Raw genomic sequence first — 14,246 nt, 5'->3', positions numbered from 1 at the left:
ATATAATTTCAATTTTCTATAAAGTGAATAGTCTTACTGCACGGCGTGACTTTTGTTGACACGACAGAGTTGCGCAAAAAAAAATTTAATTCCAAAAGGTCATATAGACAAAAAACTATTTATAATTGTCTAAAAATATTCAAAAAGCTCGCTAATAAAATGTTTTAAATTATTAGCACAAATTAAATATTTAAGTTTATTTTGACACCTAGTGGACCTATTTGAATTTAAAATAACAATTTTCAAAAAGTTTTCATGGCATTTAAAAGAGATCTCTAACGGAACATTCAAAACAAGTCTATTAAAGTTTAAACCTAAATGTTCTATATTTAACTGGCGAATTTATGTTGTTTGAAAGTCTGGCTTAAAAAACCTTTTATGTATACAAAGTCGTTGTTTTTATTTGAAAGAACTGATGATAGAATATTTACCTAAGAGCTTTACTTCTGAAAGCATTTACTTTTTTGGTTTTTATTTAGATACGAGGGCAAATTCCAAAAAATATATTATGGAAAAATTAATTTATGAAATTCCTAACGAATTAAATCCTAATTAAATATTTATTAAACCTCTAAAAGGAAGTCTTACGATACATATATGCCAGTATGTCTTAAGGCAAATGAAAACCAAATATACACAGAATGTTAAATAAATTTATAGTAGAAACATTCTGGGTATGAAGCCAAGAAGGTTAATACTGTTAAAGTAAAACTATATAATGAACAGGCAGGTTACACACGTTATACACAAATCCCTTAAATAAAGGATTAAACTAATGTTATCCTTTTGCAGAATTACCACACCGGAAATATTCGGTTTTAGTTAATTTTCGTACTACGCTATATGCTTACAGGTCTCTCGCATGTTTTACATGCATCTTTAGTAAAATGCTAGGTAACATTCAGCTAAAATGTTTGGTAAAATCGGACTTGTATTTATGTTGTGTGGTCTGCTCAGATTTGTAAGGGTGAAACTTCATGCATAAAGAGTAATTTGAACGCGATATGTTTTTCTTTTAATGTTTTTTTAAGTTTGATATAATGGTTAGTATAGTAAAAGGTGTAGTTCCTAAATATACTTATAAAACTTTTACGAAAAAATAGTAATATGTTTAACTAATTTGTTTAATAATAAGAATATATAAAAGTATTTTATAATTTTTTAAATATTAGTTTCTAAAATCTATTAAACCGTTGGCGGTAGTAATAAAATAAAAAGAAAGATGGTGCTACCCTAACTTATTGTTGTTGCCAATGTACCGATTTTTAAAATGTTTAAAAAAATTAGATCGGGAATAACGTTTCCATTAACTGACCGCCTCAATACGCTGATTTAATACCGATTTTAAAAAAATACCTTAAAAAACTGTTATGATAATTTGCCGTTATCGTAATCTAGGCCTTAGACTGGATACTTAACTTATGTGTAATAATAATAGTAGTTATTGTGAAAAAAAAAATGTTATCCTTAAGACGTTTATATTCATACACGCACTACATTTCTCTAGAAGATTATCTATCTTTCTTCTTATGCTGTATATAGCCCATTCTTGGATTTAGTCAAAATAAGAAGAACTTAAACAATTCAACCTTATTTCAATGAATGAAATCAAATTTATTTTTAATAACACTTTATATATTCTTTACAAAGCATACAGTAGTTAAGAAAATAGAATAATCGTAAGCAAGTTATTAGTTAAATAACTTAATTTTTAATATATATTTTTTTAATTAACGATTCAAATAAGGTTATATGGTTTGTAATATTATTGGGTTTAGTGATCAATAAAATAAAAGTCTAGTCGACATTTTGCAAAATATCAGTGTTATTCTACAGCCACATGTAGTTAGTAGGCAGGTCAGTTTTTAAAGGCGGTTAAAGGCTGTTGAGACACTTGCACCACCATACCAAAGATCATAGTTCTGATAAAAGGTTTTCCAATAAGACGTGTTTTATTGAATAGCCCGCTATTTCGATAGATGTCACTTTTGAAGCTGTCATTTTCTGGCATTTGTCAAGTAGAAACTACGCCATTAATAAAAATTGAATCATGCATGCTTCAACAACGCCTTAAAATTGTTAAAATTTGCTAAAGACGGTTTGTAAAACTTGAACATTTTTGAGTCATCGTAAAGCACCTTGTCGGACCGCAATATAAGATTTGGTAAAAAAAAATTGAGCTGTTGGGACAACATAGTCGTGTGTAGAATAAAATGTGCACGTCGCTTAAGAACAGCCAAAAATATTGCTACTGTAGCCTAAAGTGTTGAAGAAAATCCATTGTCCATTGTTTGTGCATTCCTCGTCTTTCTTTGGAATTAAGCATCCCTTAAACATCATTACACCCTATTTTGCATAAATATTTGTATCTAAACGTCTATTAAGTTTAACTAACTTGAAAACTTAAGCCGAGCGATTATCAAGACAAACTATCTTGAGTGATAAGGCCCATTTCTACCTAGATGGCTTCGTCAATAAGCAAAATTATTGCATCTGGAGCTCGGAAAGACTTATTGTTGAAAAGCATTTTTCTCCTCAACGTGTGACTCTTTGGTTTGGTTTATGATCCAGCGGAGGATTGGACCTTACTTCTTCAAAAATGAGTCTGGAGCAATAGTTACAGTGAATGGATTATGCTATCGCGAGATGATTAATAATTTTTTATGACCGGAATTGGATGGTATTGATTTAAACAATAATTCAAAAAGGCAGCGCTACGTGCCACACAAGCAATGAAACCAATGATGTATTACGAGAAAAGTTTCCGGACCGATCTTTCGAAGAGCTGATCATAATTGGCAATCGAGTTTTTGTGACAACACCTTGAGACTTCTTTCTTTGGTTGAGATTTCTTCCTTTGGGGCTACGTGAAAGAGAAAGTTTACGCCAATAGCCCAGCATCAATTCAAGGCCTCAAAGATAGAATTCGTGAGGCTATTGAGAAAATAGGGCAGCCACTCTACGATTTGGCTATCAAAAATTTAATAAAAAGGATATGGTCCTATACGTGGTCGTGGTAATCATTTGGCTTATGTTATTTTCCATTAATAATGGCATACTTTTCACTTTATAATGTAATAAATATCCGATCCTTTGTCTTAAAAAAATGCATTTTTCATTCAATGTCAAAATGTCACCTCCTACTGGAAAACTCCTAAACATATGTATATAACCAGGCATCTACTCCAGAGTGCTATTATTGTTTTCTTCCTGAATATAATTTTCAGTTTCTGTTTTATTATCGCAGGGATTTTATCTATATTATTTCCCTTGATTAGAATTGTCAGATAATCTGGATATGACATATATTTAAACGATGATAAATAAGTCACCAAATAAGTGACCACATCTCTAAATTGCTTTAATCTCTAAGCAGCTTTGTTGGTGATACCTTATACCAGGGCGGACTCATAGAGAGTATTTGACAATTTAATGTTCATGTGCACCGTCTATGTCTAGAATGGCTTCAACAGCATCTTCTTTATTTTTCAGAAATGTGCTGATACTGGTGATAACTCAACTGGTTGTTTATTTACCTAGCTGATAGGCATAATGATGTGCATTTAGGGGTCGCAAAGTATGTGCTAATCTTCTTACAACAGTTTATCATTATTTAGCAATAACGCCTAAATGGTCTAGATAATCTTGCCTTCTGCTTCCAGTCTTAGATATATAGATAATCCTAGTAAGGAATCCTTTTCTTACCAATTTATTTCAAATGTGCTCTTTATTTAATTATTACAATATACATTGCTTTTATTTCAAAACCCTTAATAACTTCTTAAAGAAAAACGTCACTTACAATATACGAGGAGCCGTTTAATTTTAGATTTGACAAAGTTCTGTCAATCACCTCCAGGTAACCTTACTTTGGTATGTCATTGTAAGCAGCATTAAAATGTCTAATTAACAGTACTAAAAAAATTAAATCGGTTGACGTACCAGCGAACAGTGAGCTAAATTGTCTCGTAATAATGAATATTTGATCGACGTCATACTTTGTTATATCAAATGGCTATCCTATAGACGATGAGCAGGTGGGTGGAGCCTAACGAAATTTTTAGTAGTGCTCGCAGTGGCCGCTTGGCAAATCAACTCCTGTGCCGAAACATAAACATTGATAAGCGTGAATTTCAAAGGAGGAAATTAATTTGGGAAAATCCCATAATAGTTGATGTTTGGCACTTGAAATTAATTTTCCCACTGCATATTTTAATTTTATGCTTATGATAAAAGTGAACGATTAGTGTTTGCGAAGTAGTGCGTGGTATAAAAGCGTCCGGAGCATAGCCGAATGCCGTAAAAGCGATCGACAGATATTGACGATCGGTGCTATAGCCCGAATAAAAAAAAAGTGAATAGATATTTTTAATTCATCGTCCATTATTCTAATAACTTAACCAACACAGAAGGAGTAACATTTTACTCATTTTCAGCTCGTCTCAAAAAACGAGACCACAAAATGAATTGAAGCTCTAAAAAGAGTAAAGTTATTATTTTGTTGCTTTCTGACCTCTATGAGAAAAAATGCAGCAGCTAATTTACTATTTAAAATTTTTTGTCTGCTCAATACTTGTTTTCGAAACATCGCGATAACTTCGAATGTAGTAGAGAAGTGCATACAAATATTTTCAATGCCTTTTATATTTGGTTATGCAAGTGCGAGACAAGCCCGTCACTTTTTGATCAATGTAATGCTATAGTAGGAAATAGAAAATTACACAATTTGACTAACATACAATTATGCAATTATTGCTTACATCGAGTACAACACAGTATACTTTTAAAGTCACTGAAGTTTGACGTACACAATTGGCCTTAATGCTCAATCTTCCGTTCTGTTTTTTCTCACAAACATCCCTCAAGTAAGGATATTTAGCTTCAACTAATTTTTTGCTCTTCTTCTTTATCGCCTTGCAAAATTTTACGTACACAACAATTGTCAAGAATCCGGGCTTAAAATTATAGTCCGTTGTGCCAAAAAAGTATTGCACCTGCAACGTACATTTTAGAACGGGATTAGTGGGATAATACATACTTATGTTGATTTGGATGTGCGATTATTTACTCTTGTCATACCTCAATTTACAGCAAAAAAACACTACACATGAAACTGGTACTTATTAATTTGTTCCACTGATAAATTGTCTGTTTACTATGTATTGTTTGTTAGTTTGTAAACACTTTTCTTCACGAGCTCATACGCGATTACGCCAATAACACATGGTTCCACACAGGAGTCAGATTACTGTTCGGCCAGTGGCGGCGCACACGACGACTCGCTCATAGTCTACAGTGAGAAACATTTTTTAAAAAAATGTCTTTTATTACCACACATTTTTGCTTACTATTCTCTTATACAACTGTGACAACAAATCTTTTTATTTGGTTAAATAGGAGTTTGTACGCCCTTTAAAATGATTATTGTTAACATATGAAAATGATTGCATTACACATAGATATTGCATACAATGTATTACACATAGGATAGCCATTTAAAGTACAAAAGTTTGATGTCAATAAAATATGCATTATTCCCAGACATTTTTGGTCACTAGTCGCTGGTACGATACTTCAACCGATTTAATTTTTTTTGATGACTGACAGAACTTTGTCAAATATAATTTATACGTATACTTTATGTATAAATATATAATTATTCTTTTTATTATAAACAGCTAAACGTATAATCCAGAAATTAATTATATTATTTAAAATTTTAAAATAAAAAATTCTAAATCATTAAAATAATAATAATAATAATAATAATAATAATAATAATAATAATAATAATAATAAAAATAATAATAATAATAATAATAATAATAATAATAATAATAATGTGTGTGACTTCCGTGAACCTCCAGAACTTTATTAGTGCGTCTTGGCATGCTAAGAGCCAAATTTTTAAGCTGATAACTTAAAAGGCAAGTTTTCCCATAATTGGGGCAGTATTCTTACTAAGTCCTGTCTGTATTCTTACTAAGTCCCTGTTATTAGGTTGCAGTTGATGGTTACGAAGAGCAACAATATTTTGGAGCATATCCCAGGCATGCTCAATTGGACTTTAGTGTAGAGAAAGTGTGTAGCTTATAATGCAAAATACCCAAATTTTGAAGCGCATTTCGAACATTCACAGTGCGATGCGGGGTGCATTATAATCTAAAAAAACAACATTTGTCCCGGCTGCTTGCCTTATTGGTTTAACGGTATCGCATATGGTGTTAGAAGCATAAGGCAATCCTGTATTGTTTTGGCATATTTAGAGAGGTGTACGATGACTTAACGCGATTCCTACTCAAACCATAAAAAAAACACGTTTAAAGGGATGCACTTCTTGGACCAAGTTGCGATGTCGAGGTGTTTGCTGACTTCTACAGACTCTTAAGGACCTTGAGTCGATGCAAACCAAAATGAGATTCGTCAGTAAAAAAGGCAAAATTCCATTCTGCAGCCCAAGTCTGTGCTTTGTGCCTCCATGTAAGGCGTACTCCACGAAATGCTCTTCGGGCAAATAAACCACTGTCGCGCAGACGATTTCTCAGTGTTCTTATAGATATTGAAACTCCTAAGTGATGTTCGAGCTAACGTCGTAATTGTGTTGCAGGGACATTTGGGTTTTTTCTTATACTGAAGGTCATGTTATGATCTTGTTGCTGTGTAATGCACCTTCTACGATCTTGTCCACGCCTCCTCAAGACTCTTCCTGGTTCTCTAAAACGATTCCACTGCCTGCTTAGAACACTTTGTGATGTTCTGAACTCATGCCCCGCTTCATTTATCGCATCCAACTGCTCTGTTGGCTTTCGCGAGTGTTAAATGTCTTAATAGCAAGGTAAAAAAATTTACTTTTAATTTACGACTGCTCTTGCCTAAACCAAGACTTCTGAAACTAAAGACATCAACTAAATTCATTCTAGCAAAATAGCGTGTCTATTTAATATTCGGATAGTAATATATTTTAAAACATTCTTTAGAATAACAAGATTTACACCGCATTCTAACCGCAATACGGCAATACAATAATTTACACTACAACTAAAGATATACTTATATCCTCTAATTTTTTCTGCCAGTGTACATATAGCACTGTACATATCTTTACCTGGAAGGTTTATCTAAAGCCTATATGTTCTTTGAAAATGTGTTTATTTATTTTATTAGGTTTCACATATATATATACACACACATTTCAGGATATTCTTTAAACGCGATTCACATAAAAACGTGATTTGCATCTTTATGTTTTTAAATATGGTATACTAGCTTTTCCAAATATAAAAAGATGATACAGAACAAATCTTCGTGTTTAAATATTTATATGGTGAGGAGCTCTAAGCTTTATAACACATATATACTATGTGTTCAGATTTATTAACACAGGTTTAGTGTTACTGAATTTATACGAAATAGTAAATTACAGAACACAAATTTAATTAAATTTCTCTTTTTTTTCCACGCCCATACAATCCCCTCTATTTTTAAGGTCTTTGCACGAACGAATAAAATCGACCATGTCCCGTTCAAAAATTACATTTTACCGGTGATAATCCTAACAATTATAAGCCCGGTAAAAATCCTGCGATCCGAATTTTTAATTTGCCATTGGATATACGTCCATATCGCTAACATACGTTATTTGGGTATTCCAAAATGGCGCGCGAAATGATAATGTCAATATTTTCGGCAAATTAGCGAATTGACATTCTTTATAATAGGGGCCACAGGATATTGATTTGTTCGTTCATTGACAGGTAATTCTCTTTTCAAATACTCATTTTAGTGTCTATTTGTACGGTTTAGTTATAATCAAATTTTACGTTATCCTGGAAAATTGACCCTATTGGGTCGTTCTTCAAAAAAACAAAACGTAATTGTGAAATTTGATAAGGATGACTATTGGAATAAAGTTATATGAGTTGTATAAATTTGCAGTTACAAAAATAAACTTATACTTTAAGTTACATAAATTTTAATTGTTAAAGAAGAAATGTTGGGCTAGGATCAAACCGTTGAAAAGCCATCGTAAATGTCAATGTTAGTTATGCATTTTTTATCCAAAAACTTGTAAAGAAATTCTGTTGTTAAGAATAATACAACATAAAGAGCTTTAATAATATTTGAATAAATCAGATAGTAATAAGTTAAACAATTAATACATAATAAAGTTAAAAATACTCAATTATAGGTGTGATAGTAGTAATATATGATAAGAGGACCAGAAAGCTACATGATGTCAGATTGCCATACCATTTTAACAAAAAACTAAACATCTTATTAGTTTTTCACTGTTAGAATATTTTGCAGTAAAATCAAGAAGCGAAAATTCAATTCAACAATCATGAGTAAAAAATTAATAGCTTATACTGTGACACATTTCTAAACGGCAATTTAGAACTTAATTCTTTTATAGTAAGGAAGTTCTTATTACTAATAACTTAGATATATCTGAGACATAGAAAATTCTAATAAAAAAAAGTATAAACTTTTCGCATTAGATTTAGATTTATTATTTTGAATAAATTTACTGTATTTATGTATATGTATGTAATAATGAATAAATATATAACTTATATACATATATTATATATCAAATATAAATTTTGTGATTTCTCTATTAAGCAAACTACAAACCAGCACTGCATCTGGCAAAGCCAAAGTCAAATCAAAGATAATTTCTTACAATAAAAACAAGATTGTCGACTAAATGAATTAATTGATTCATTAATTAAACTGTGTAATGAGTTAAAGTAAAAAGTAATCAAGTTACAAATTGAACCATAAGAATAAGGATATCTGATTTTGATAAATATTTCAAATTAGGTTAAACAAATAATAAAGATTTAATAACTGAAGCTTTGCTTTTAGCTCTTAACATTTATAATTACCTGAATGAACCTGTATTTAGGACTTAAAGGGATTTAATTGTTTTTTAAGCTAATGCATTTTTATACAATCTATATAAGGGACAATCAAATAGTATACAATAAGTGTATAGTTTACAAACAAAACGATCTTATTATATTTCCTAAAATACCTCACACTCACACTCACACATTAAAAATGTATAACATCTTAAAACAGAATTAGATATAAATTGTTAAAATGATTTGCTGTGGCCAAATTATTTTAACTGCTGAAGCTCTTAATCACTTTATATAAAAATTTAGGTCCGCCCCTTGATTCAATTTATTATTTATTCTGTATTAAGGAAAAAGTCCTTCGGAAGTGGAGTGAATGTAACATAGAAAAGTTTTGTGAGAGAATTTTTTTCACTATAAGCAAAATGTCAGTTCCAAAGAACTGATGCATTTCAGCTAGTGTTTTTGCCTTTATTAGCCTCTACAGAGTCTAAAAGACATATAGGTTAATGAGCAATATAAATTTGACATTTGAAGGGTACAGGAAAAAAACCAGATCTGTAATTTCTTTTCACATTAGAGTAAATTGAATTTTAATGTTCAAAACCAATTATTTTTATTTCCAAAACGAATATAAACATGTAGTTTACATAAAACAGCAGTTAATATTATTATAAAGTATTATTACTATGGTTTTTTAGTTTAGAATAACTAAATACGGCTTTATTGTAAGAAAATCTGTATCACTCAGGGTTTTGCAGGAACAAAAGCAGCAATGTCACCTGAAACCGACAAAAACCAGCTGCTTTTATTTTTGAATTAAAAAAGAAGATTTAATTTTTTGGAGTTTTTAATGTTTATTTATTAACATAATATTATAAAGTAAGTTAGAGAAGAGCCAGGTTTAAAAAAAATGTCACGGCTTTTGGACTGCAAAACCTCATGAGGCTCATTAGGTCGTTAAAATTAGCCTTTGGAATTGGTAAAGAACCTGTAAAAAAATTACAAAAATTAATACATCTCATTTTTATTTAAAACTTTCTTATAACTTACCATCGTATACACGAACGGGCAGCAAAAATTCTCCGCATCTTAAAGCTGAATTTCGGTCAAAGCATCCAGACAAAACTGGTCCATTGTATGTTGAACGGTAGTAGATAAGGCGGCTATGATCAGATGATGCCACTATTTCCTTCAAAATCTGGATTTTAAATGGGCAATTTTGTAAATATATTCTGTCTAAAAATGATTTCCAATCCAGTATTATATTTTGTGATACACTCACTACAACAAACAGCGATGGTTTGGAGCGGGAATGCCTGCCTAATGACTTCTTCGAACTCTTCCGGGACCTCGAAGGGACTCTTCAAATCCTACAATCCTACATTTTTGTCACATTCCAAATAGGAGTGTCCTATTACAGGGAATGTGATTTTTATTTCATTCAGATTATGAATTTTGTTATTTACTACAAAATGAATAAATCGAAAAATGGTAAAGTTTTTATTTTGTCCTCCGGCAGAGTCACAGAGGATTTCAGTTCTTCAACATCGTCGTCTAAATAATTATTGATAAAATGGAAAAGAAAAGATGCAACTTCGTTTGATCCTTTTTTAGCCTTTCCTTCATGATAGGTATAAAAAATAGATCGACCCGAAGAGAGGACATGTACATTAAAGGCGTACATAGACAATTGGCGTTTATAATATACGTCGTTAGTGGCAATTTTAGGAATTTACATATTTTTTGCAAAATCAATGCAGATGGCTTCGTTTTTGTTGCAGCTTTTTTTGCTTGCCTTTTCCTTGAATAAAACGCCTCAGCCTTTCTTTTATGCAACTCGTTCATAACGGTTAATTCTCTAATTTCATCAGTATCATTCAAACTTTTAAGCTTAATTTGAAATTCATCACACGTTGCGCATGTGTCACTTCTAGGGTATCCAAAAGCAATATTGAATTCTTTGTTAAAGATTGTTCTGTATACGTTTCATATGAGACTTTAGCAATTAGATGCTTTTCCTTAAAGAGGTTAAACCTCTTTTTGATTGTAAGTTCTTCTGGTAAATAGGTCTTTTTTGTATCTTTTAGACTATAGTGGCTCTGACGACGCTTAAAACTTTTGATGTAGTCACATACCAAACCTTTTGTTAAGTCGTCCAGCCTATGAGTTGTACTATGCTTTCCACGTCTGTCCTTAGGAGCTGCACCACTTCGTTTGAGACTTTCCTTTATATAATTTATTTTATTTTTTGTAATCCTATGAATGGAACAAAAAGCTTTGGCACACACCGGAATATCACCATCGCGAACTCAAACTCGATACGCATAACTTGTATTATGGAAACTGGCAGTATTCTCGTTTTGATGAGGTCTTCTATGCTGGACAAGTAAGACTGTAATTAAACCAGCTAAATAATAATTTTGCTTATCGTGAGAGCTCAGAGCATTAAAATGTCTCAATATTTCTGCTCTTTGTGCCTCATTAAGTACCTCAAAGTACTTTAATCTTGAGCAATTACAAGGCTGTCTAGCTTTATGAGTAGATAACTTCAACATTTTAGAGACCTCTGATATCCGACCGGTTCTCTTTCTTTTTTTTTTTGAAGGTATAATTTTGTTCTTAACGGATCCCTCCGAATCACTATTAGCCATAATAGTTTATTATTAATCACACAGACAAACAAGAAGTCACACTTTTGCGGTTACAATAATACTGACGTTTTTTAAAAATGAATATTGCATCAGCCGGTTTGTTTACATGACATGGCTGATTTTTTCCCTGGACGTTTGGACTAAGCTGGTTTTTATTCGGAACGCTATATTTTAGATACTAATTTACGCAAGACTACGGTGGTTGTTTCCCGGTTTTAGCACTCTAAAATAAGCGTCTTCATTCGAAGAATTTAATGGCGCCTCTACCGAGATTTTCAATAAAAAGTGACATATCTGGTTTTTTCCCTGTACCCTTCATTTTATTCATGGAGAAAATAATTCTCCTATAAAACATTTTTATAATTCATTCTGGTTGCTTTTTACCTCTTCCCAATTGTTTAAAATTTTAATTTAGATGTATTGATTTTTACAAAAAAAATTGTAGATTTTTAATATATGTATTTCCATACTATTCACATGAAAAGAAAATATTTTCTCTTACAACAATCGTCTCGTAACCCGAATCTTTAAGAGTCATTAATTACAATTAAATGAATAGTTCTTTGAAAAAAGATGACTTACACTAATTTTATTGTAAATTGATGTTTCTTATAGTTCTTTATAATATATAATATAATATAAATAAAAAGCAAATTAGTAACTCATCGAGACTTTATTCGTTGTAGGTATGTGATATCGTATCGCCTGATCCCGAACTCTGTCTGCAGTGCTATTTCATCGCTTCACTAGCTCTTATAAAATACCAGAACAATTTGTAAGTACTTTTTGTAAATATTAAAATTAAATCCATAATATTTTGTCCTGTAAGGTTTTCTTGGTTTATAAGACTAAAGCCGATCAATGATATATTTAAAAAAGATGAACAAAATAATGCGGCTTATACTTTTAAGGTATCTATTTTGCTTGTCTAACCTTTTGAACTATTAAGATTATTTGGAAATAAATAAGAGCTTTATGTCTATGTTATATTAAAATAGATATATAAAGATAAATATTAGATTAAAGTTTAGGAACAACATAAAATATAGTATTTTTCACGAAGATAGTGAGTTTTTTGACTTGTCATGAAAATGACAAAAATAAAAACTATTTGAAAATAGTAAAAAAAAAACCCATATCTGGTAACCTCTTCTATAACCTGCTTTAATTTAGACTATGGGTTACCTTTTCATCTTACATTACAATACATTATATACAGGGTGGTTCATGATGAATGTCATATGAGACCATCGGCAATTGTGTTTGATTTAAAATTTAGTAATATCATAGGGTTAGAAATATATCTTACAAACTAGACAAGTAGCCTTATACGGGATGTTACGGAATGAGATGCTGATTATAAAGGGTGTTAATCCTTATTATGGTAATTTTAAGAAGAAAGGTTCAAAAAAAGCTATGTCTTAAACTCCTTACGTTTTGAGCTTTAGAGTGTTAAAATTTTAAGAAAAAAATCGTTTCCTTATCATAACATTATTAATTTCCTTAGATAAATTAATTATTAGATATGTTTACGAAATTCAGCATACACCCTCTGAGTATCAACAGCCATTTTTTTGATGTAGGAGATTTTCTTAAAGTTTACCCAGTGGCGTCCGTACAAGAACGTAAACTCAATATTTTTTCAAAAATATTATATACGCCACTGCCTTAATTACCTACTTTTTCGTAAAATAAAAACTATTTTTATAATCCCCCTTTATTTTAGGGCAAATTTGTTTTTTTGACTTTCTTTCGTTCGACCTGGGATTATAAAAAAAAAGAAAAAAAAAATTATAAAAACATATGTATATTATTTTACCATTGTTACCAGTATTCGGAATACCACTTCTATGTAAACAATAGAGCGAAAAATTCAATAAAGCATGGCTGAACAAAGTTTAAACACTAACTAAAGTATTTAATTGAAGGGATTGGACCTTCATCTCTGCTAAGAATAATTTTTTTAGTTCTTAAAGGTCGCTAAACTTTCGAATGCATTTGATTCCCGATAGTAAATAATTCGTATTTCTTATTTTAAATTTTTTATTCCAACAACAGTAGGCAGTATTTAAAAGATGTTCAGCCAAACTTACATTTTCAGATCTTTCATAGTTCACATGACCTACGTATTTCTAATATAAATATTAAATCTAATATTAATTGATTTTCTTGTTTGCCCTTTGTATTTCTTATTAAGACTTTTCATTGGTCTATTGGTCTTCGTTTAATTTTTTTGGTTTTCCAAAAGATTTGTTAGTTTGGCCAAACTTTAAAAAGGTCATTCTTAAGTCTATAAAAACCCTATCAAAGCCTTTTATTGAAGATAAGATCCTATGGCATTGCAACGAAAGTTTGCTTATTCTCATAACTTTAAAATGTAGTAGAGTTTTTAAGATTAACTTTAACTTTAGGTCTTTCAAGAATGGAAGTTGATTATTTGTTACTTGCTCAAGGACAAAATGAATTTATGAAAAACAGTTATTGCATTCTTTTACAAAATTATCAACATCTACTTCTACACAGGGTAAACACATCGTAAACATATCTTAACCAAACTCGTGGAATGAATCGAAATATATTTTTTGCATTTAACTCGCATTAGTTTGACACAGTAGTTTCTTCTTCTCAAAATTCATTTATTTTTTGTTGTTTACCTTGACACTCCTCGCGCCTCTTTATATACAATGGTTCCGGAAGAATCGAAACCGTAAATGCATCTCTAGAGATGTCG

General features: G+C 30.9%; 1 protein-coding gene across 2 annotated transcripts in view; it reads left to right on the top strand.

Annotated features, from left to right (window-relative positions):
• Window positions 1-14,246, top strand: part of LOC126734698 (cell adhesion molecule DSCAM-like) — a 466,019-nt gene that overhangs the window by 60,833 nt on the left and 390,940 nt on the right. Inside the window, exon 2 of one of the 2 annotated variants that reach the window (XM_050438410.1) lies at window positions 12,202-12,290. The exons of the other annotated variant lie outside the window; for it this stretch is intronic. The gene's annotated coding sequence lies outside the window, so the exon portion shown is untranslated. The remainder of the gene's footprint in view (window positions 1-12,201; window positions 12,291-14,246) is intronic. 2 annotated transcript variants of the gene reach the window in all.

The sequence above is a fragment of the Anthonomus grandis genome, chromosome 3 (assembly GCF_022605725.1).
Source record: "Anthonomus grandis grandis chromosome 3, icAntGran1.3, whole genome shotgun sequence".
NCBI classification, from domain to species: domain Eukaryota; kingdom Metazoa; phylum Arthropoda; class Insecta; order Coleoptera; family Curculionidae; genus Anthonomus; species Anthonomus grandis.
Note: the sequence above shows the minus strand (reverse complement) of the source record. Positions and strands in the feature narration are given on the sequence as shown.